Below are 21,603 nucleotides of genomic sequence, written 5' to 3'. Positions count from 1 at the left end.
GACACCCCTGATTTAAAACAAGCACAAAATAGATGTATGCAGAATACAAAGAGACCATTGCTCGTAGTATCTGGTTGTGTGCAAAACAACAATTTACAAGTGTTCTTTTCCACCATTAGCAAAGAAAGATGCCCACTTTGGTCCAGTGTTTGCTCTTCAACAAGGAGGTAAATCAACCATGCAACAGCTGTTTCCACTGAGTAATCAACTCCAACAGCATTGAACATTAAAAAGAGCTCTTGTGTGATCATACTTTCTGTGTTTTCTTTTAAAATAGGCACAGGTGCAAGCAGGTATGGCATGGGGTTGCTTATATGGCAAGATATGTTTGTCATATTAGATGCATCTCACTGTTGGCTTAAATTGAATATCATTCTTATCCTTTTGAAGTCTTATAGTGCTTACAGATAACCCTAACGTGATATTTAATATCAACCTAGTTGTGCTGGAATGAGGTAAGGTTATTATGGAAAAATTTCATTTAAACAGTTTTCATTCATGAATTAAAAGGGTGTAGGGTGTTGTGGATTTCCTATCTGCTAGTTGGAGGCATCGGATGTTTCCCTGTGGTTTTGACCCAGAATATGGTGTGAATAGTGCTCACACAAGCTCACTGCGGCAGCCACGTTCTTCTTGGGATTTGTTCGGTGGAATTGGGGGGAGTTCTGACCCAGACCACAGCTCCCTTCTAGAAGGAGAAGGTTAGGAGCAAGAGCCTTGAGTTATCAAACTCGTTTTGTAGAACTAGCGTCCATTTTTTAGTAATTTAATCTGACTCAGATTTAGGGCTGACTCTGGTTAGCCTATACAGCCCATAGATAGTAGTCCAGGGAGCACTCCTGGGGACTTTTTTTGTGGCATCAGCCATCTTTTTATGGAGTGTTCTTCAGAAACCGCAGCATATCTACCGCTGACCGGAAGAGACTGAATAAACTTATTATGAAGCCCACTAGACAGAGCAGACACTTGGACTTCGTACCTTGCTCATGTGAACATATTTAGATGAAGAAAACAAAAGAATCCTGCTGTTAAATGTATGGAAATGTATTTTTGCACAGAAAGTTTTATTGCTATCTGTTCCTGTATCATCATAGGGGGACTGGACATAAAATATTTTGGAACCACTGGTCCAGGGGGAGAAGCAAGAGAAAAAGCGAAATAATCAAGATACTGTCTTCTTCCTAAAGCAGGGTTCTCAAACTCCGGCCCGCTTACATTATAGGAATGGTAATATTACTATGCCCATATTAGAGAAGATGTTTGTTTTTTAAACCGAGGCGTCTTAAGTGTCCTGTAGAGATAATTCCAGTCCTTACACCGAGTATCCAATAAAACTATTGATACAATCTATTCAGGTGATTTAGCGGTGTTAAAGTAAGCGTTAGCTCCTTATCTTTCGAACCAAATACTGTTTTAATTATGACAGTTACAAATGGTCTTAACCAGAGTTGATAAAAGGACTCTTAACACTGCTGAATGCGTGTGCTGTTATTGCCCTAACCCTCATGCGCTGAGAAACGATCCGCGATGCGTATAATTCCAGCGCCATTTAAGATGTTGTTAGCATACGTTCATGTTTCCTAGCACCACGTTACATTCTTGGCATGACAGGGCTTTAAGTACTAAAAGTAGGGGGAGAATGGCTCCGATTGTTCCAGCTATCCTCTCAGCGATAAAAACTCTGACGAACCTCTTGGCGGTAAGTGAGTAACTTAATGTGACAGCCGACAAGGTACCGAAGTGTAAAGAAGGATACGATACGTTAGGCATGGTGATTAAAGTAGAGCGTGCTATTTAACGTTATACCAAGTCGCGTGCACGCGGAGCTTCATTTCTGTACGTGGATTAACGTCTTATTAGCGAGTCGTAGTGATGAAGCACTTCATTGCGACTTAAGCTGTGAAATTGGGAGCGTTACGTTACGAATAGCATGACGTCAGTTTTGTCGGTATAATATAAATGGTAGCAACTGTGGGAGCTTAGCCTAGTCTCTGCACTTCTTCTTACGTAGCTCACAGCTACACTGAACACACAGTGTTACACCGGTGAACCAACGCACAATACTCCACATCCTTAACCACTCACGCTCTGTGTTGTTTCCAGAGTTCTCTGCACATGATGATCAGTCCTCCCACCAAGATGCTCTGGTAGCAGTGCTGCGGACCAACAGGGTCCTTCTCCAAGAGCAGCTTCAGAAGGAGAGCAGCTTGGAGGAGGTGAGGAGGCTCAGGGAGGAGGTGATGGTTGCGGCAGACTGGTTGGGTGGTAACACAGAAGATGCCACATGGGCTTTTGTCCAGGAGTGTTCTCTGCGGTGGGTCCGCGGTGGGACGGTGCCAGCAGCTGGATGCCGCCTTTTCACCACCACCAAAGTTCTGATGCAGTTGACAGAGCTTTCGTGTCTCGCCACATTGGTGTTCACGCGGCATCTGGGGGATGTCTTGGCAGCGTTGATCCAGCTTGGCTACCAGCCACGCCATGCAGAGAGAAGCTGCTCAAAGGAGGGGACGGTAACACGGCAGAATGTAACAGGATTTTGATGCGTGTAGTCAAGACATATTAAAGGTTTCTTGTCTTCCTTGCAAACCTCAGATGCACGAGCTCAGGGCAGTAGAGAGTCGCACTTGTAAGGAGGTCCTCAGAAGCCTTCTAGGAAAGGTATACCAGCCAATGATTGTCAAGGAGCTGCTGATCCTCCAAGGTGGACCCAAGCAGGATAAGGTGTTTTTCTTTTTTTCTTTTTAACAAACAAAGATTTACATTGTGCCATGGTGAAAACATCTCAATGTGTCAAATTCAGAAACACTGCAAACACACAACTGTGGTAGTTCAACAACAGGACACAAATTTGGGAATCATGTGGGTGATTGTCCTCGGGCAAGACAGCTGTCATCAGCTGTAAGCCATAATCATCAAAATTATATCAAATAAAGGCTTGAAATATCTCACTTTGCATGAGTATAATATATTAGTTTCACCTTTTAAGTTGAATTACTGAAATAAATGAACTTTTGCACGATATTCTAATTTTTCGAGTTTCACCTGTATGTATGTGTATATATGTATGTATGTATGTATGTATGTATGTATGTATGTATGTGTGTATGTATGTATGTATGTATGTATAGATGGGTTTATATAAATATTCTAGTAGGAGGACAGTGAGTAGGTGGATGTCCTATTTGTCTCACTGTGTGTGTGTGTGTGTGTGTGTGTGTGTGTGTGTGTGTGTGTGTGTGTGTGTGTGTGTGTACTCCCCCAGATGAGGTTGATTCCCACGCTGCTGTGGAGGAGTGTGAGCTGACTCGTTGTGTGACTGATGTGTACAAGGTGAGGAACACTATAATGAGCTGATTAATGATCATCACTCATTGGTTAAGGCACATATGTCAGAGTCAAGGCCCGCGGGCCACATCCGGCCCGCGAGAAGGTTTTTTACGGCCCCTGGGATGATCTTGATTTATTATTAGAACCGGCCCGCAGACCGCAGCAAGCCGGCAGCCCGCAGATCTTTTACACGCACCAATACTACATTTCCCACAATGCAACGGTGACGCACCGAGCAGTAGGCTGCTTCATTTCAATATTTATTGGCACAGCAGTTGTCAGCATCACAGTAAAATTAACTTTCAGATACCCATCAAAAATGGCAAAACGGAAGGTGGACACTGAGAACCGGGGGTTTCAAACAAGGTGGGAGTCGGAGTATTTGTTCACGGAGGTAGCTGGAAAACCTGTGTGTCTTCTGTGTGGAGAAAGTGTGGCGGTACTGAAAGAGTATAATCTGCGTTCCCGAGCGCACAGTTGGCTGATAAAATAGGTATGCTTGCCGCTGACTTTCGACGCCGATTTGCTGACTTTGAAGCACAAAAAAGCAGGTTGGAACTGCTCGGTAACCCATTTGCTGTTGACGTGGAAAGCTCACCACCAAACCTCCAAATGGAGTTGATTGACCTCCAATGCAATGATGCACTGAGGGCAAAATATGCGGCAGTGGGTGCTGCGGAGTTTGCCCGTTTCCTCCCCGACACAATGCCCCAGCTGCGCATCCAGGCTGCTCAAACGTTGTCTATGTTTGGCAGCACATACCTGTGTGAACAACTGTTTTCTTTGATGAACTTGAACAAAACATCACACAGAAGTCGACTTACTGCTGAACACCTCCACTCAATTCTGAGGATTTCCTCAGCTCAGAGCCTTACCCCGAACATTGATGAACTTGTGGAAAAGATGGGACACCACCAAGTACCACCCTCAACCTCAAACAAGTGAACATTACTGTGCAATCACATATTTAGAGTTTTTACTCAGTTCAAGTTTAAAAGTTAAAGTTTAATATTTGTTTTCACTGCATGTTACTTCTCCTTAAACAAAGTGTTGTTTTTGATTAATAGATTTTTGCACTTTATTTTATTGTATTTCAATCCAATTATATTTTAAAAATATTTCAGTTGAGTGGATGATAGAAAATTGCTATTATTGTTTTTTTCTTTGAAGTAAATTTAGCCCACTTTTGCTAAAATAGAAAATATAGGCTACTGATGGTGCCTTGAATACCGGTTTCTTTCATTTAATGTTCATGTTATGGGGATTTTTATATAAAGGAAATTTGTCTTTTGTGTCTGTTGAAAATTAAAGATTACTGACAGAGCCATAAGAAAATATTGCTTTATTTATCTGATCATATTGGAATATATTTGTTAGGTTTTCAGTAGGTTCAATTAGGTTCACTAGACTATATGCGTCATTTAAAAATTTTTCAACGAACATTCGAACAGTCCGGCCCTCGGCTTGTAGCTAAATTTTTTATTTGGCCCTCCGTCCATTTGACTTTGACACCCCTGGGTTAAGGGGTCATGGACTCTGTGGCGTCAAAGAGATGATATCCAAAGAATGTCCATTTCCTTGGCAGTACTGTATATTGGTCTCCTCTGAGTTCGTAGGTATGATGTTTGGGGGGGAATATCAATGAAAAGATTCCAATTGGATTATTTTGAGAGTGATATTGAATTATATTTACTGAAAAATGCACGCCGCTTTGGGTGAAGTCATAAGGAGTTATGAGTTATGTTACACCTAGCATTAGGCCCTTGGCGCCCAATGGGTCGTTCTTTCTTTGTTTTTGAAGTTATTGTTTTGGTTTACATGATACGTGACTGTGCTCATTTAATAAAAACATTTATGTAAATGCGTAGTCAGCCAAAAAGCTATTTTTCATCTGTAGTCCCAAAAAGCAGTAAAACAAACTAATTGCATTAATAATAATATATAATATACTAATATAATGTACATTTCTAGACCTTTTTCATTTCTGTGCAAACAACATTGTAGGGCAGGGGTGTCAAACCTACGGACCGCCGGATGACAGAAAGACAAAAAAATCCTTTTCTATAAAAGTAGTTGCTATCCCTAAAAAGTCCACTGGGGGTCACACTCTGTGAGCGCTTGCATTAGACCAGGGGGATCGACGACAGTGTTCCAACAGGCAGCAGCGCCCGCTCGAAAATGACGGCCTGCAACCCCCGTCGACCGGACCATCGCCGATGATTTGACTAGACCGGCCAGCACAGTATGCGTCCACATATTTTTGTGTTGTTGTGGTGGTTGGGTTGCCTGTTGCAGCTGGAGATTTATACTTTACACCAGTCACACATCTGTCTCTGTCTCTCTGTTTATGTCTAATCCTTTTAATGGCTCTCACACCTTGTTTCCTGTTTTTTAAAAAAATTTTTATAGATCTGTGTGGTTGGAAACAGTCCGTCAGCTTCTCTTCTCGAAGCTCTGGAAGAAGTTCTCCCTATTATCTTCACACTCTTCTGTTTCACCAAGCAGAACATCTCTCACCTACGGTAATGTTTTAGTTGCAATGTTACTCTTCTTCAAAGTAAATATAGTAGATTTTACCAGAGGTGTCAAAAGTATTCACATTCATTCATTACTCAAGTAGAAGTACAGATTCAAGGGTTTAAAAAGACTCCTGTAGAAGTTGAAGTATCGACTCAAGCTTTTTACTTAAGTAAAAGTATAAATGTACTGGTTTCAAAAACACTTAAAGTATAAAAGTAAAAGTAATGTAGAAATTCCATTAAGGACAAACTCTTAATGCGTAACCTCGCTCACACAACACGTCAGTCCGTTACAATGTGATCAGAAGGTGCCTGCAGATCACGTGACCTGCCGTTGGGATGGTGGAAACATGGCGATACATACACGTTGTTCGCATTGATTAGGTAGACTGCAGTGTCTCCCCCATGTTTACTACGTCATGGGCGGGGGGAAGGGGTGGTATTTGTACTTCGTTACTTGACACCTCTGGATGTTACCATGTTCAAACCAAGTTGGCAGATGTTTTTTCCTATTCCAGTGGGCAAAAGTCCTATAGCTGTCCCTAGGTGATGCTGATAGTTGTCCTGGTTATCAGAGGGTGGTCCTGGTTACCCAATATAGACAATTTAATCCGATAATGGAACCGGCCTTCCTAACCAGTTCAAGTTTGTTGGGGTCTCTAACTCCGATGCTGCTTCCCCAGCAGACTATGGAGAAGTACAGAGCCGACACAACTGAATGGTAGAACATCCCGAACATCAAAGCTCAACCTCAAAAGATGAACTAACACATGGTTGTTTTGGGGCTTGTTGCCAATCCTAGAGAAAGCCAATAGATGTTAGAGACGTTCCCAGTTTAGAGCATGACATTTTTCCACACAATAATATAATAATAATAAATAATATGCAAAAATGTGAAGAATACATGAATTGTATTGAATGTGTTCTATGGTAGGAAACTGACAATGAGCTCTGTGTGTGCTCCTGGCTCCATAGCGCCCCCTGTGAGCAGATCCTTCTGTGGTACTTGAGCCACGCTGACACCTCTGCGGCCCGGTCAGCACTGAGACAGCTTTCAGGTCTGCAGGACCCAAAAAACGAGGTAGCAGCAAAGTTCCACTTCACCCCGGGCAGTGATGGAGGAGCCCGTCTGAGCTTAAGGGAGATATCCAGCAGAAGCAAACGATGGACATGGCCTCCCCAAACCCATGACAGGATGAGCCGGACAAAAGAATAATATTGTAGAATAGGATTTCTTTTGGGCCAATCAGCCACGATAAAATTTCTTTTTTTGGGATGGGCAGGTCCAGTGGCCTGCCAGCGTTTCTGAGATTGGAGTGAGACATGGAGAAAAGGTGACGTGATCTTTACAGTAAAACATATTTGATAGGATGCGTTGAGTCCTGGCCAATCAGTGTTAAGATGTCTACAGCGTCTTCATTTCTCCTCCAACTTTTCACCCGTTGACTTGAAATTTTAAGTTGCCGCTAATACCAGATTATGATCATTACCGTACGTGTTTCTTAATCAGATCAGTAAAAATCTTTGGTCAGAGCAATCACAACACTGTAATCATAAAAGCTTGAGGTTTCATTAGACGTAGATGTGGTGTGGTAGAATGTGAAGTTTGATCAAGAAAATAAGACCCGGCCTAATTTGTCTGATAGATTATTCTACATTGGCTCATTTTTGTAGAAAAATTATCCTGAAGGGAATGTTGCGGGGCCCCCCTCTGCCCCGCGTTGTCACATTTTTCACCCGTTGTGAGTTAGCAGGTATGAATAAAACTGGCCTCTTTGTTTCTTAGTGTCGCCCCTCTCATCCCCCTTGTTGTCTTCCCGTGAAGAGGACGATGCTCTGTATGAGAAGCTGTCAGAAGAGCAGTGGAGGCTGGAGTGTCTTATGCAGCTATTAGCTGACCTCAAACACTGTGACCTGCCTGGAGACTTCTTCCTCGACCTGCTACAGGTAGGGTGTACACACCTGTAAAAACGATTTAATCCATTGTGATAAACAAATGATTGTGGGGTTTTTTGTGCTAAGTGGCAGAGAGGTTTCCACATCTGTGGCCATTTCATTCTATTGTGTGGTGCTTCAGTTATTTGTATTTTGCCCTTAGGAGACCGTAACCTCAGTCAACATTCTATCTTCGAATTGCTTCTCCTATAGGAGATGGCCAGCTAGGAAGCTGCAGCAGATGGGGAAGGGGAAGATGACCCAGAGCTGGACATATCCACTGTGGTGGACGATTTTGCACAGACAATCGTTAAGTAAGAAACAAAGGCTCTGAGTCAAGTATGTCTTTTCTCCGTTTATTTCCTTGCAAGGGAAAAAGGGTCACAACAGCTACGTGGTCAGTAGACTGTCAAGAACCTCCTTTTTGCCCCAACACATCAAGGCAGTTCTTATACCTAAATTTAGATATCGGTGGCGTCAACAGAAACCGTTAACCATCTTGTTGAGTATCTACAGCCAGGGTACTGGGAACATCTTATCCATGTAAGACACGTCAGCTCTTTGACCGTGTCCCTGCTCTCCCAACATGCTAAAACAAAGGTGGTCATAGACATAACAAACACTTTGTTCAATCTCTACAGCTATGACGCTGGAAACATCTAATCCAAGTGGGAGACATCAGTTCTTATGTCAGGGCCTTTGTGACCTAAGCACTTGCAACTAATACACTGGTTATACAAATGAAGCATTTAAAAGGGTCACATATCATTTTCCCATTACACCACCATGACACTTATGGAGGTGGAGCAGCGGCTGCTGGCTCCATCTGCGAAGCAAAGCCGGAAACTGGCTCTGCTTCAGGTGTTGGCTGTGATGGTTGATTGTGTGCAGCATACTGTGCTGCTGAGAAAAAACTCACAGGTCAGTGGAGAGAGATTCAGTTGGAGGAACTCATAGACTGAGGCAGATTATGCCAATAGTGATACATAAATTCCTTCAAATCAAGACTTCATAAACACTTCATAGTCCAAAATTACAAATTGGCCTCAGAGGGTTTCAAAATCAGTACACATGAGACATCCTCTGTCCTTAAACCCTCACATCGGCACAGGAAAAACTCCTGCAAAAAGTTTTAAAAAAACCTTCGACGGGCAGAAAAATGGAAAAAAATAGCAGATGAGGAATTCCTCCCCCGGGATGGACAGAATGCAATAGATATCATGTGTACAGAATGAACAACCTGAAATATAATAAATAAATAACCACCATGTAACCGCCAGCGCCACTCTCAGCTCCACTCTCATTACATGTCATTTAGCGGACGCTTTTATCCAAAGCGACTTACAACACCGTTCGTACATTAGTCTTAGCCACAATATACACTAATCCGTTTGAAAATACTCAACACAACTCCGACAAGTTATAAAATATATACAAATTAGTCCAGAAAATGTGCACATGGCGGTGCATTTGTTCCTCGGCAAAGCAGGCAGCAAACAAGACGCGGATATAAGTATCATCATAAAACCACTTCAAACCAACAAAAAATAAGCATATAAAACATAAATGCCCCTTACCTTTTTTTTTTTTTGTATTATGAAATGAATCCGTCTTTCAGCCAATTCCCACTCGCGAGTGCCACTTTATGCTCTACCGATTTTGGCTTCTGAGTGGCTAAGGAAGCTGTTAATCATTTCCTTGTGGGTTTAGTCTTATCCAATTTATCCAATCCAAAAGCAAATTTGAAAAAGGTGGTTGAAAGTGACAAATCGGCCTACCAGACTTTAATCCTAGTATTAATCCTATCAACGTGAAACTTTACATGTGTATTGTCCACACACTATCAAGTAGATTTGCTCTTGTGTCTCCATGTTTTATAGGGCTTTTATTTCACGCAATTCACAAAATTCAAAGATTTTTTTTGTTATTAATTTATTTCTTCACCAGTATTATCCAAAAACTCACAAGGGCTTTTCCTCACTAAAAAGAAATTGTCGAGATAGACAAAATATTTCCAGAGTTATTACACGGTTTATCATGATATGGTAGCACCAATACCTTCCACCAAAACCAGGTCATGGAGTTATTAAAACAATTTGTAGGTCTCTGAACACCTACGGAAACCAATTGAATGTATCAATGCAATAAATGCAGGACCAAGACTCTTCAACGTAAATATTGACCCAAAATAATTACTTTTAAGGACCAAACTTGTTTAGACTATTGAATTCTGAATAAGGACCATGGGACAATACACTACAAGGAGAACCATCTGTATCGATTTCCAGGTTTGGTACTAAAGACTGAGAATGATGCTTTTAAATGAGTTATAATCTAGTTTAGGTTTAAGATTTATTAAAAGGCAAGAGTAAAAAATAGCTACTTCTCCACTCCTTGGCCTGCTTTTTGAGGAATATGAGTATTAACATAACTTTGAGGAATCGCGTCATTTAAGCGTATTATTCTTTTATTATTCTTTTTTTGAGAGTATTCTTATAAGCGACGTATTCTTTTGAGAGTTTTGATGGGATCAAATATTTAAACGTCTCTTATTTTGTTGCACTGTTGCGATGTCGCTTTTAAAGGGAATATTATATTTTGGGTGGGTAACTTTAATACAGACCTACTCTTCTAGGCACAGCTAAAAGCAATACCCCGTAGGAGTTCTCAGCACAGGAACCTCTCTTCCAATGTGGTTAAAAAATTTTTTCGCATATCATTTGTTTATCCCTATCCATCTGGTATTTTGTAAAATACTGCAAGTTTGTAGTTAGTCACAATGAAAAAAACAATGGCTTTAGTTCCATCATTTTATTATATTATGAACTCAATATATTCAGCATCTATATTCAGCATATTGATACCGGATGTCAAATGGAGGGTTATATTTACACTGCCAAAAGATCAAATTAGAAAATAAGTCAAATGGAGCCTATATCTCCATGTTCACTTCCATTATCCACTAATACATAGTTTGAATCACTTGTCAGCAAACAAAACATCCTCCTGTTATCGATAGTGAAAATGTAGCTCTCTCCAAAGCTCTGCTAGTATTTATTCTAGTTGATGATGTAAACAAGAGGTACACGTCTGTTGCCTTCACAGGCTGCATATCTGTCCCCATCCCGCAATACCTAGAGAACTATAGTGATGTACCCTGAAGGAGCATTACTTCTACCCCACACTATCCTTCCACTTGTACCACTGCCTTCATCGTGCACATTCATCATTAAATACTCTATGGACACAATGTTCATCTGTTTGAAGAGCCACTATCTTAATTGTCCTATATTTGCCACTGTGAGATTTGACTTTAATATTGATCATATTTGATCATTTGTGCCCATGATTCTGCTTGTATTCTCTCCAGGTGGTGGACTTCTTGATGTCTATGCTTCAGAGGGCCTGTTTGGGTCTGGGTCAGGCCTCTGGTCCAGTTCTTGGAAGCCCAGTAGAGAGCGAGACGCTGCGGTTGGGGATAGGCGTTGTGGCTACTCTGCTGTCTGGACCTAAGGTAGTCACACTTGATTTTTAACTACATTCTCACTTACTCTCAAGTACATTTACATTGTAATTATGTGTTGAATGCATTTTCTCCCCCATGAAAATGTGCAAATCTGACTTAACTATTTACCACAGGGAAAAGATGGATACAGTATTTTCAAAGCTGCCTGTGTTGCTTGTATTATTTACTTCTTCACCAGCATTAATCAAATATTGGTCTGGTAATAAAAATACTCTTTACTGTAACATTTACTTAACTACCAACTGATATATGATTCTCTACACATCTTTTTCAACAATTCTAATTTTACATCGCCAACAGGACAAGTTGTAGCGAGCTAATCCACCTGCTACTTTAATTTAATGAAGCGTAATGCATAATGGTAATAGTAGACATAATTTACTGCATCAAAAGTATTTTTTAAAGTCAAGTCACTGCCAATAATTTGAAATGTGTATATATACATTATATAACACTGTATAAATTAATTATATAAATAGAGAAATTGAGAGACAGAAATGTAGCAAAGGGGAGATGCAGACCGTCCACTAGGGTTACAAAGTTGCAGGAAAGTGGACAATTTAAACTGGGAAAGGAATGAAATGGACATACGGATTGGGCGGCATTTTCCATACAATGTTCTAATTGAAACTAATCTTTTACCATACAGTAAGCAGAAACGATTAACTTAGACATGATATACAGTGTGACCTGTGGGGGGCTAGTTCACAAGTTATAAAGTTACAAGTTATTGTACTTGTATTGTTTTAGGCCACTATCTGCTGGTTAACTGAAATATCATAGATCTCTATTTTGGTCCAGTAAAAAATTTCTTTGGCTTGAAAAGTGTCAATGTTTGAGGACCGAGCATCATGATGCAAACAGATTCCTCGGTGCACCTAATTCTACCGGTTCCTTTTCAGGTGTTTATAAATGTATTCTGTCAGATGCCATTAGTATGCTAGTAATAAACACGACAAAGCCAATCAAATACAGACAGAAGTGTAGTGAAATTCACGGGAGCTACCAGTTGTACATGCATCTTAAGTTAATAATATATGTTCTTCAGGATTTCCTAAGCTGTCTCCCAAACAACCTTTCCCCTTTTTGTACTAAAGCTTAGTCAAGAAGACTACTCTTCGATGTGGAGACTGCTCCCGCCACTGGAGTCGCTGTCTCAGAAGCACCCTGAGGTGCTCATCCAGCAGCTGGCATCCGACCTCAGAGCTGTCATTGCCACTCATGGGGCCTACCGGCCTGAGAACTTCCTCGCTGTCGCTTCGGTCTCCATGAAGCCTAAAATGACAGTCAAGAACACGCAAACCGGAGCCAACAACCCCCAGATTAGTCCTCATTCATCGCCACCAGACCGAAACGCCCAAAGCAATAGACCTCCAGCGTCCTTTGGAAAGTCTGCAGCGAAAGTAAGTCCAGAAGGTAGGACTTCTGGAACCAGTACCCTTCACCCTCCTACCAAGCCTTTTTCCGATTGGCTGCTAGAAGCTTGTGACCCGGATGTGCCAACCAGAGCGTTCGCCCTGAGGGTCCTGACTCAGATGGTGCAGAGAGGAAACCCAGAGGCTGCCCACACCCAGGAGAAGCTCCTGATGGTTGGTTGCTTTGTATACAACTTAATTTGAGTTTTTCAATTCTTGACTTTGATGCACTGAAACTATTAATTACATGGGGTTTTTTGGAATAAGAAGCTATCTTTAAAAACATGGTTTGGCCTTATGTGTACACAATGAAAATATCTGCTAGTTTACTTCTCTACACAACAATTCTTGTATTACAAGATGCAATAAGTTGTACTGTATTAAGATGAATGTAGACTAAAGAACAATTGAATTACTGAGAAAACAAGCCTTTTGCTGGTGAATGTAACCATCGGCGTTACACAAACATCTTCCTATAACAGGGTTGTTGCCTGATAGAAGCGTCACCATTTATTAGAAATGCACATTATACATTAATAATTCATGTGATGTTTGTCTGTTACTACACTATATAGACATTTAGGTCATCCTTTTTATAGTGGACCTGGGCAAGTGAGAGTAAGGCATGACTGATTAAGTAAAAGAGACATTTATTGGCTTTAAGTGGAATTAAGTTCTAGAAGATTTGCACATTCTAATGGTTGCCACTTGCCCTTTATCGGGGCTGAACTTGCTTATTGTAACGCAAATGTGATCACGCCATTTGGCATGTTTGGACAGCACTGCAGATCAAGGCTGTAGTTCATTTGAGTCTAGCGCATTCAGCAGGGGTCTCAGAGCCAAGGGCTCCTGATGCAACCTGAAATGGTTGTGGCTGAGATGCCAAATGTAATTGGTACTTGAAACAGCTGTGCAGGACTTATCTGATTAGAGTCTCTTGATTGTGGAATTCCCTATGGGGCTAGCTGTGTTAGCTTAGCTCCTATCGCTAGTTAGCCCATGTGCTGATGCAATCTCATGACTGACTTCTGGGGAAACGTATTGACGCTAGGATGCCAGTTGGACCTAGTGCTATTGTTCCATGCACAGTATGTGGGAATCAGCCGCAGGTAGGTTGTGGTGTTGTTTGTCTCCTGGAACATGAGAAAACATTTATAATTAATGAGCCAGAGCGTCCTAGGGCCTTGTTAAGGCGGTATAGGCAAGAACGGCTAAACTCATTTATAATTCTCTGTAATCAGTCCATCCCCTCCACCCACTCCCTTGTTACAGCAGAGACCCTTTTTATTGATTTAGTTTTTTCTCCTTTAGTGCTTGGGTCTCCTGCATTGTACATTTTACCTTTTTATATGTTTCTTATATCCTCCTTCATTCCTTAATGTTTGTTATTTGGAGAAATTTACTGACACAAAATATAGTACTATGCATTTAAATGAATATTTTCACTGTCTTTTTTGTTAACATATCCAAAAAATACCAACAAACCCAACCCATTGTTACACCCAACTAGAAGAAAATATATATTTTTTTGTCAACTCCAACCCATTCTTTCCAGTTGCTCTAAGAAAGCCTTGTTTTCCAAGGTGTCCTTAAAGCACAAGGATTTGTTTGGGTTGTTGTATTTAACAAATTCAGTGAAAAACACGTTTTTATTTATTTATTTTTTGTTTTCTTAGAAAAATCCATATTGGTGACATTTTAGATGTTTAGATGCAAATATTTCCATAGCGATGCCGAAATGTCCTGTCTGTGTTGATCATGCTGATCTATCTTTTGGATGAAACCGTGGCTTGGGTCGTCCTTCAATCAGTGGTTTGATCCTCAGCTCTGCCTGTTTATGTTGGCATGTCCTTATAAAAGTATCTTTACCATCTTTTCCAGCTCTTCTTAGAAAACCTAGAGCATGAAGACTCATTCATCTACCTGTCAGCCATTCAAGGTAATATGATGGTCAAGCTTGGCCAAATGTGCCGTTATGATGATTCCATCACATTGATACTATTAACTATAAAGCTGAAGCATGGATCTGTAACTATATAGGTATATAGATTGTCTGATTGTGTGTGTCTTTAGGTTTGTCTGCATTGGCAGATTCAAACCCTGAGAGGGTTCTGGAAAGGCTTCTGAAAGACTTTCAGCATGGACCCTCCCGTACCACATCCAACAAGGAGCACTCCCTGGAATTCCGCCTCAAAGTGGGAGAGGTTCTGATGAGGGCGACCAGGGCAATGGGTGAGTTTGTTGGTTGATTTGTTGGGTCTGTTGGTTCTTCACACGGTTTGTCTCACCAGATACTCTTTTGGCTTGATGCCCATGTCTTAATGTGATTGTGTCCTGTGTGTCTGACGCAGTAAACTCCCTCTTGACAAAGTCAAGTATGGTAAATAACAAGAAACGGAGGCAATCTTACCGTCTGAGCATCGCTCACAAGTTCCCATCTATATATTCTTAACCATATGGGATGAGATGGTATTATATTTCATCATCCCTAGTGGGGAGAAGGGGGGGGGTATAATTGAGATATATTTATAATAACATTTTGGCCTATTTTAGCTAGATTATTTTCTCTTTTATATTTATCGTTCTTTGATTATGTGGTCTGCCTGCCACTAGCCTTGTCCAGTTCCTTACTGAAAAAATGCATGATTTCATTAATCTTACTAAAACATTATTCTCAATCATTTAAATATATCATTGCACTGTAACAACAAATCTTATGTGCAATTCTTTGTGGTAATCAAATTGGTTCTTTAGAGCATTGTTTGAAGTAGGGATGTTGGGAATAACCCTGGTTATACAAGTTACCGCTTGTCAATGTCTATGGTGTCCGAGCTCCTACATTGTTGTACTGGGAAAAGACTCTTCGGAACTAATCTCTAATAAAAATACAATCTTCTAATTGTAAATTAGTTATTATATTATAACTTATTGCAAATAACCACCATAAATAAGTCTCGGGTGCAGTTAATTATGAGGAGCTCTATCCCATAGAATCAATTCTAATAATTAAAATGATCAAGATAATATACAAAATAAATCACCAAACTATAAATCAAGTCTCACGATTGATATTCACTCAAGGGAAAATAATTGAAGGTTTAAGTTCAAGCACCAGATTGTGCATGCTGCCGTTTTCGCAGTACATATTGTTGGGCCCTCAACAAACAGCGAAGTACAAAAAAGCACACTGAAAAGAGTTTTCTCCATGAAAAACATTATTTTACACTTCTGTTGGTAAGTGGGTTTCATCCATCACCATCCAAGATCAAGTGTTTACTGTAAAGTGTAAAGCTTGCATTGATGGGTGATCGGATTGTTCTGTGTAGCAGGTCATCTGTTACTTATTTTACACTGGACACTTTTTAGTAATACTCGAATGGGACACAGATGCTGATACATAAGGATCTTCACATTATATACATATTGTAGTCTTTCTAAATACAAGGGTCTGCTAATGACTAACTATTGATTGATATAAAGTAGACTTATATGACATAAAAGTATCCATGTGTAGTAGTAGTAGCATAGATGGGAGATGTGATTGAGCATCATTGAAGATTCACACCTGTAACGTTTGTCACGACCTGGCTCTTTGGGCCATGACAAGATTGGAGTTACACTGGTTTCCGAGGTGTAACATTCTTTATTTAACACACAAAACAACGAAAAACCATAACCATTCCAGATGGGATGCGAATGTCAGTATTATCAGTAGTGTAGGATGTGCATGAGGGTAAAGTGTAAATGGTGGGTGTTGTCCAGGGCATTTAACCCAAAGGAAAACCGGATTCAACAGGCGGCTGCCCTACCACACCGGACGTCTGCAAATCTCATTGGAAGGCTGCTGCCTCCACAGCAGGGGTCGTCACACGTTAACAAATCCCCTTTTTCTGTCCATGTTTGTTTACAGTATTGTTATTTCACTGTTGTGGACAGCTATCGGCATGCAGCCACCACATCACAAAGGCCACCGTGCACACTTTGACAGTTTTGCTCAGAAGGGACCCTGTTCGTCAAAACCTTCCCCTGAGAGAAAGCTCTAGTAGGCCGGGACAATCGGGGGTCTAAATCCCGGCTGTGTGGTTAGATAGATCATCGTTTTGGATTATAGGTATCCAGAGAGCCTCAGTGTTTGTCTTGAACCCTCCTCCTGAGTTGCCAAGATTTTCTTTTCGCCAGTCTGACATTTGTAAATAAGAAGCTTTTTTTAATTGAGTCGCCTGGTAGAATATCGAGATGTCTTTGGAAAGCCCTTTGAAAGTGCGCACACTTTTTACATCTTCATCATTTTACATTATTTAACTGTATAAATATATATTTGATTACTGTGAATGCATCTAACCTGTCTACCCACTCCTCTTTCTCCAGGGGAACTGGCAACCCACCTCGGCCATCCTCTGATTAGCGTTTTCCTGCAAGGAACCAGGGACCCCGACCAAAGTCTCCGGGCCAGCAGTTTGTCAAACCCGGGGGAGCTCTGTCCAAGACTGGACTATACCCTGGGAACTGGGAGCAAACCAACATGAAATCTTATTGGCTGAACTGGTTCTACCAGTACATGGTAAATAGTGGTAAATTGTAGGAATTTGGCAATACAGGGAGATGGGAGAATGTAATTGATTGTATCATAACGGCATTATGTTATTGGTGGTCCCTCCAGAAATGCCTGGACTTAAGGGTAAACATTTTTGGTCAAATATCAATATCCCCTTGAATGGTAGTTATTTGGCTTTAACAAACAAGACTGTATGCTAAATGTGACCAATTTCTAATAGGATGAAGTCATGAATGTGAAATGCCACCTGAACGATTCATGAAGGCATACAGCAGCCTATCAGAACCGTTGGATTTGCATCTATCACCGTCCTTGTTTCCTCAAACATCATTGCACATATTTCATGCAGTCTGTGTCACTCTGCCGTTTCAACAATTTCAGAAAAGGAAAAATCTACGAAAACCTGAAAGTATTTGCATTGTGTCTGATGCCTGAGCTCTAGGGCTCAAACTGACTGACCTCAGCGTTCACCTTTTATAAAAACATTTCATGTCATACCGACAGTATTAAATTAGAGGGATGAGAGACACATCTTCAGCTATTGTATCTTCCTCAATAAGGTTCACTAAGTACTTATAAGTAGACACACAAGCCATAAGCCCTCGTACCAGTACACGAATGCTAATCACAATGTACTTGTACATCTCTTTTCTAGTCTTCGTATCACTTAAAGCTCTTCAACACTTAATGTCATCATTCACCCATTTGTTTATTTATTGGATACCCATTAACTGAAGCTAATCTTCCTGTGATCCACAGAGAGGACAAAAAGTAATACACACAAAACGCCTTTCTACAGGGATGCTCACAGATGCTTGTCAAGGCACAAGGAAACATTTTTTTTTTACTGCAAAAGGATTGCTTCATTTTCCCAAACATTTGTCAATATGGAACATTTAACCCCCCTCACCCCCAAAAAATGACGTTCTAGCATTGAACACAATTAAAGGAGTTAGCAAAACATAACTGTTCCAGAATAAGGTTTACCAATGCAATGCATCCACTTCATTAACCGCCCCAACACTTATATATATGTGGCAGACTAAACCAACAAAAAGCGAAGACAACCAAAGATATGACTTACAACGTAAGACAAACCCACCCTAATTCCCCCATGCTGTCAAAGCTCTTGGTATGGTCCTTGGCTCAGGCCTCTTTCATGAACACTCCCCCTTAAGCCTCATCTTTTGTCCAACCAGTAAGGTAACTCTGCAACAAGGTAATGTTGTGGGGCTTTGGCCATCACAGATGCTAATAACCGACACATGGGGTACATGTTAGGAACACATACAAACACATTGACAAAATGAATAACAGCATATTTACATTAGTCAATGTTTTGTATCGTCAGCTAATGAACTACCGATCTGATCTTAAAAAAACAACAAAAACAAAAAAAAACATTAATTGCCAATGTATTCCAGATGAACTGGAAGCAAATCAATATATTATTTTCCTTGAGTAAATAGTAAGTATAAACTTGAAGTGAGCCAGGTGATACTGCTCTGGTCAAGGTGGGCCAGGTTATCCACTGCCTGCCACAGACGCAGGCCTGTACCTTTCAACAGAGTGGACACAAGTGGGGCTTTCTCAGCTGTTAGAAAATACATGTCCCCATTAGTGATATGACTCTTCATTGGTTCATCTGAGGAGACTCCTCTTGTGATCCCCTTGTTACTCTCGAAGTCTTCCCATTTGGGTTCCAAACCGAGCAGAACCAACTTCGAACAGAAACATTGTGTACTCAATATGAGTGACTATATTACACTGTGCAAAACTAGTCTTTGCTACAATATGCACTACTCCGTTTGAAATAAATAAGTCCTCCACGTTCACACCACTAACTTCATTAGTTTTTATGTGTGCAGCTCTGCTCCTGTCTGACCGCTTTGACAAAAACTGAGAAGGAGGCAGAGGTGAGGAGAGCTGCTGTCCATGTTATCACCCTGCTGCTCCGAGGCCTCAGCGACAAAACCACTGAGGTTTTTGTCATGATTTTTGAGAGGCTGCTGTTAGTCCTGTAATCTAGTCCCAGCTTCCCTTTGGTCAAAATGTCGCAAGGAGGCTCCCTCCAAACACCATGTTTGACTCTTTCTCACTGCTTCGAATTCCGCCCACTATCAATGTGTGGTTACTGATGCCGTCTGTGCCAAAGTATTATTCTTAGATAGTCCACCACAGGGGCAGAGCCAATCACTGCTCCGTTGTTCAGCAGCGAGGCAGAATGTCTGGCTGGATTTACTCAATTTTTCTTTGTCTGTCATTGCTGTAATTCTGCTACTTTGTGTATTCATGGCACACAGTGTTGCTAATAAAAGTATTGGAGCCTAATGAAAGACCCATCGTTGGACCCTGCTTGTATGAAAGTGACATGAATTGGTCTTTCTGTGGTTGCCTAGTGGGAACACACCTACAGGTGAGCCGTCCAGCTGCTGTTCCTAGGCCAGGTCCTGTCATTACTGAAACAGCTGGAAGGGAACAGCAGCTGTATATGCCTAATGATTGAGTGCAATGAGAACAGGTGGTCTTAGATACACATGAGTTGTGTGAGCGTGGGCCATCAGGTAGCGCAAGAACAGCGTAGGGAATCCAATGATCCCCTCCCTCCTCCCCCTCTGCCTTCCATGTCCCCTACGAGGTTATGGGAAACCTTTTGTCTCTCCACCCTGATGAACTCTATCAACCAGCCCCCTCTTTCTAAGTATGGCTTGCCCACAAACTGCTTAATCAAACAGCCAGATAGCATGAATACCAAAATGCACATCTGTGCTCAGTTTAAGGACAAGGTGTACTTTGTTGTATAGCTCCTATCCTTAGAAATTGAAGATGATTACAGACTAATATGGATATTGGAACATTAATCATGATTATATAGAAATTATTGTAAATTGATTTGTTGGACACCCATTGTAGGTGACATGATTTGCGTGAGTAGGGGAGATTTGTGGACGCGCTTCCTTCAATGAATTCCTGATCCAGTAACTGCGTTGGTTTGATTTAGGTATATTATACAATTAATCAAGCATCGGTGTAGAATACTTCAACGTAGTTTTGTGGCCAACAAAATATAAAACTCAGTCTCTCACTCCCTCTCTTTCCATTTCCCTAACCAAATATTGAAGACACACCTTTATCCCAATAGATGCCAAACACCACGTGACTCAATTAACGTACAGGAAAGAAAAGGGGCGTACCAGGTGGCACCAACAATACCTAGCTCCTACACCCATTTTTACCTTAACATGTCATTGGCAAACAGCAGGTTTCTTTGTTTTCTTGCTTTCTCAGTTCTGTACGACTTGGGTCTTATCTTAGAAGTTAGGCACAAACTTGCCTGGGTGAAAAAGCAAATGCAAGCATCAATGGTCCATTGATCTGTAGACCCGTCAAAAATAAACCAGTCTTAACAGACGTCCAGTGGTTTGCAGACCCGTCTAAAATGTTTTCAACAACGTAATGTCTGTCTCTGTCGCTCCAGGTTCTCAGTGATGTGTTGTTGAACCTGTATTGAGCCCTGAAGTGGGTGGTGCGCTCTGACCCAGATGATGTTGCTGTGCTCCATGCCCAGCTAACTCTGGAGGAGATGGATGACATAATGAAGAGGTTCATCTTCCCTAAGCAGAAGCTGCAGAAGAAGATTGTTGTCCTGCCATAGGACCATTTTAATCTCCTTTATAACCCCTCCACAGTTTGGACATATTTTTATATGCTCTACCTCTAAGCAGCACTAGTTCTGCCTCCATGTGACGAAAACTTTATGGTACCTCTGGACGCACAGAACCTACAGGTCCAAACTACCGGCAGCTTCCGAAATAAGTATTCATCATGTTCTACTCTCCGACCAACAGTCCAAATCCAAATAAAGTTTTATAAACAGGTTGTTCTTAATTGTTATACTAAATCGGTATGTTATTACCATTATTTTACCTAGGATCTCATTAAGGATTTGACAGCTCAGCCACCCTTGATGGAGGAAAACCAGGCTGGATTCCAAGCTTAAAGGGCACTCCACTGCTTTTAGGGATATGGGTTTGGCCCCTGCTCCGTCCCTTTGGCGACTGGCAGCTGGTTCTGAGTGTAATCACTTCAAGTGAACAGAGATTATAACCTAGTCATTCGGTATTCAATGTAAATATTGATTGGCCCGTTACAAGCTGCATATTGTCTTTGAAATTTGACACACAAATAGAATGTGTGATACCTGTGTCTGCCTTTGCAACACACTCACAGTACACTGTACTATTCCAGCATTAATGTTGAACAAACTTTCAAAATGTAAGGTATCGTCTAAGAAATTTGTGTAATGCCAACTCGGGTTATTAACTA

General features: G+C 41.1%; 1 pseudogene across 1 annotated transcript; it reads left to right on the top strand.

Moving 5' to 3' along the window:
* The first annotated feature begins 128 nt into the window (after window positions 1-128).
* On the top strand, window positions 129-21,156 carry LOC120812863 (transport and Golgi organization protein 6 homolog; annotated as a pseudogene). Its single transcript, XR_013455273.1, has 15 exons — window positions 129-167; window positions 278-293; window positions 2,104-2,510; window positions 2,593-2,721; window positions 3,199-3,330; window positions 5,737-5,849; window positions 6,822-7,003; window positions 7,672-7,793; window positions 11,152-11,295; window positions 12,405-12,896; window positions 14,604-14,661; window positions 14,796-14,954; window positions 17,091-17,229; window positions 19,133-19,259; window positions 20,756-21,156. The product of XR_013455273.1 is annotated as a transport and Golgi organization protein 6 homolog (transcript).
* The last annotated feature ends 447 nt before the right edge of the window (window positions 21,157-21,603 follow it).

Source organism: Gasterosteus aculeatus, chromosome Y (genome assembly GCF_964276395.1).
Source record: "Gasterosteus aculeatus chromosome Y, fGasAcu3.hap1.1, whole genome shotgun sequence".
Taxonomy (NCBI): domain Eukaryota; kingdom Metazoa; phylum Chordata; class Actinopteri; order Perciformes; family Gasterosteidae; genus Gasterosteus; species Gasterosteus aculeatus.
This window is presented reverse-complemented; position numbering and strand designations above follow the sequence as displayed.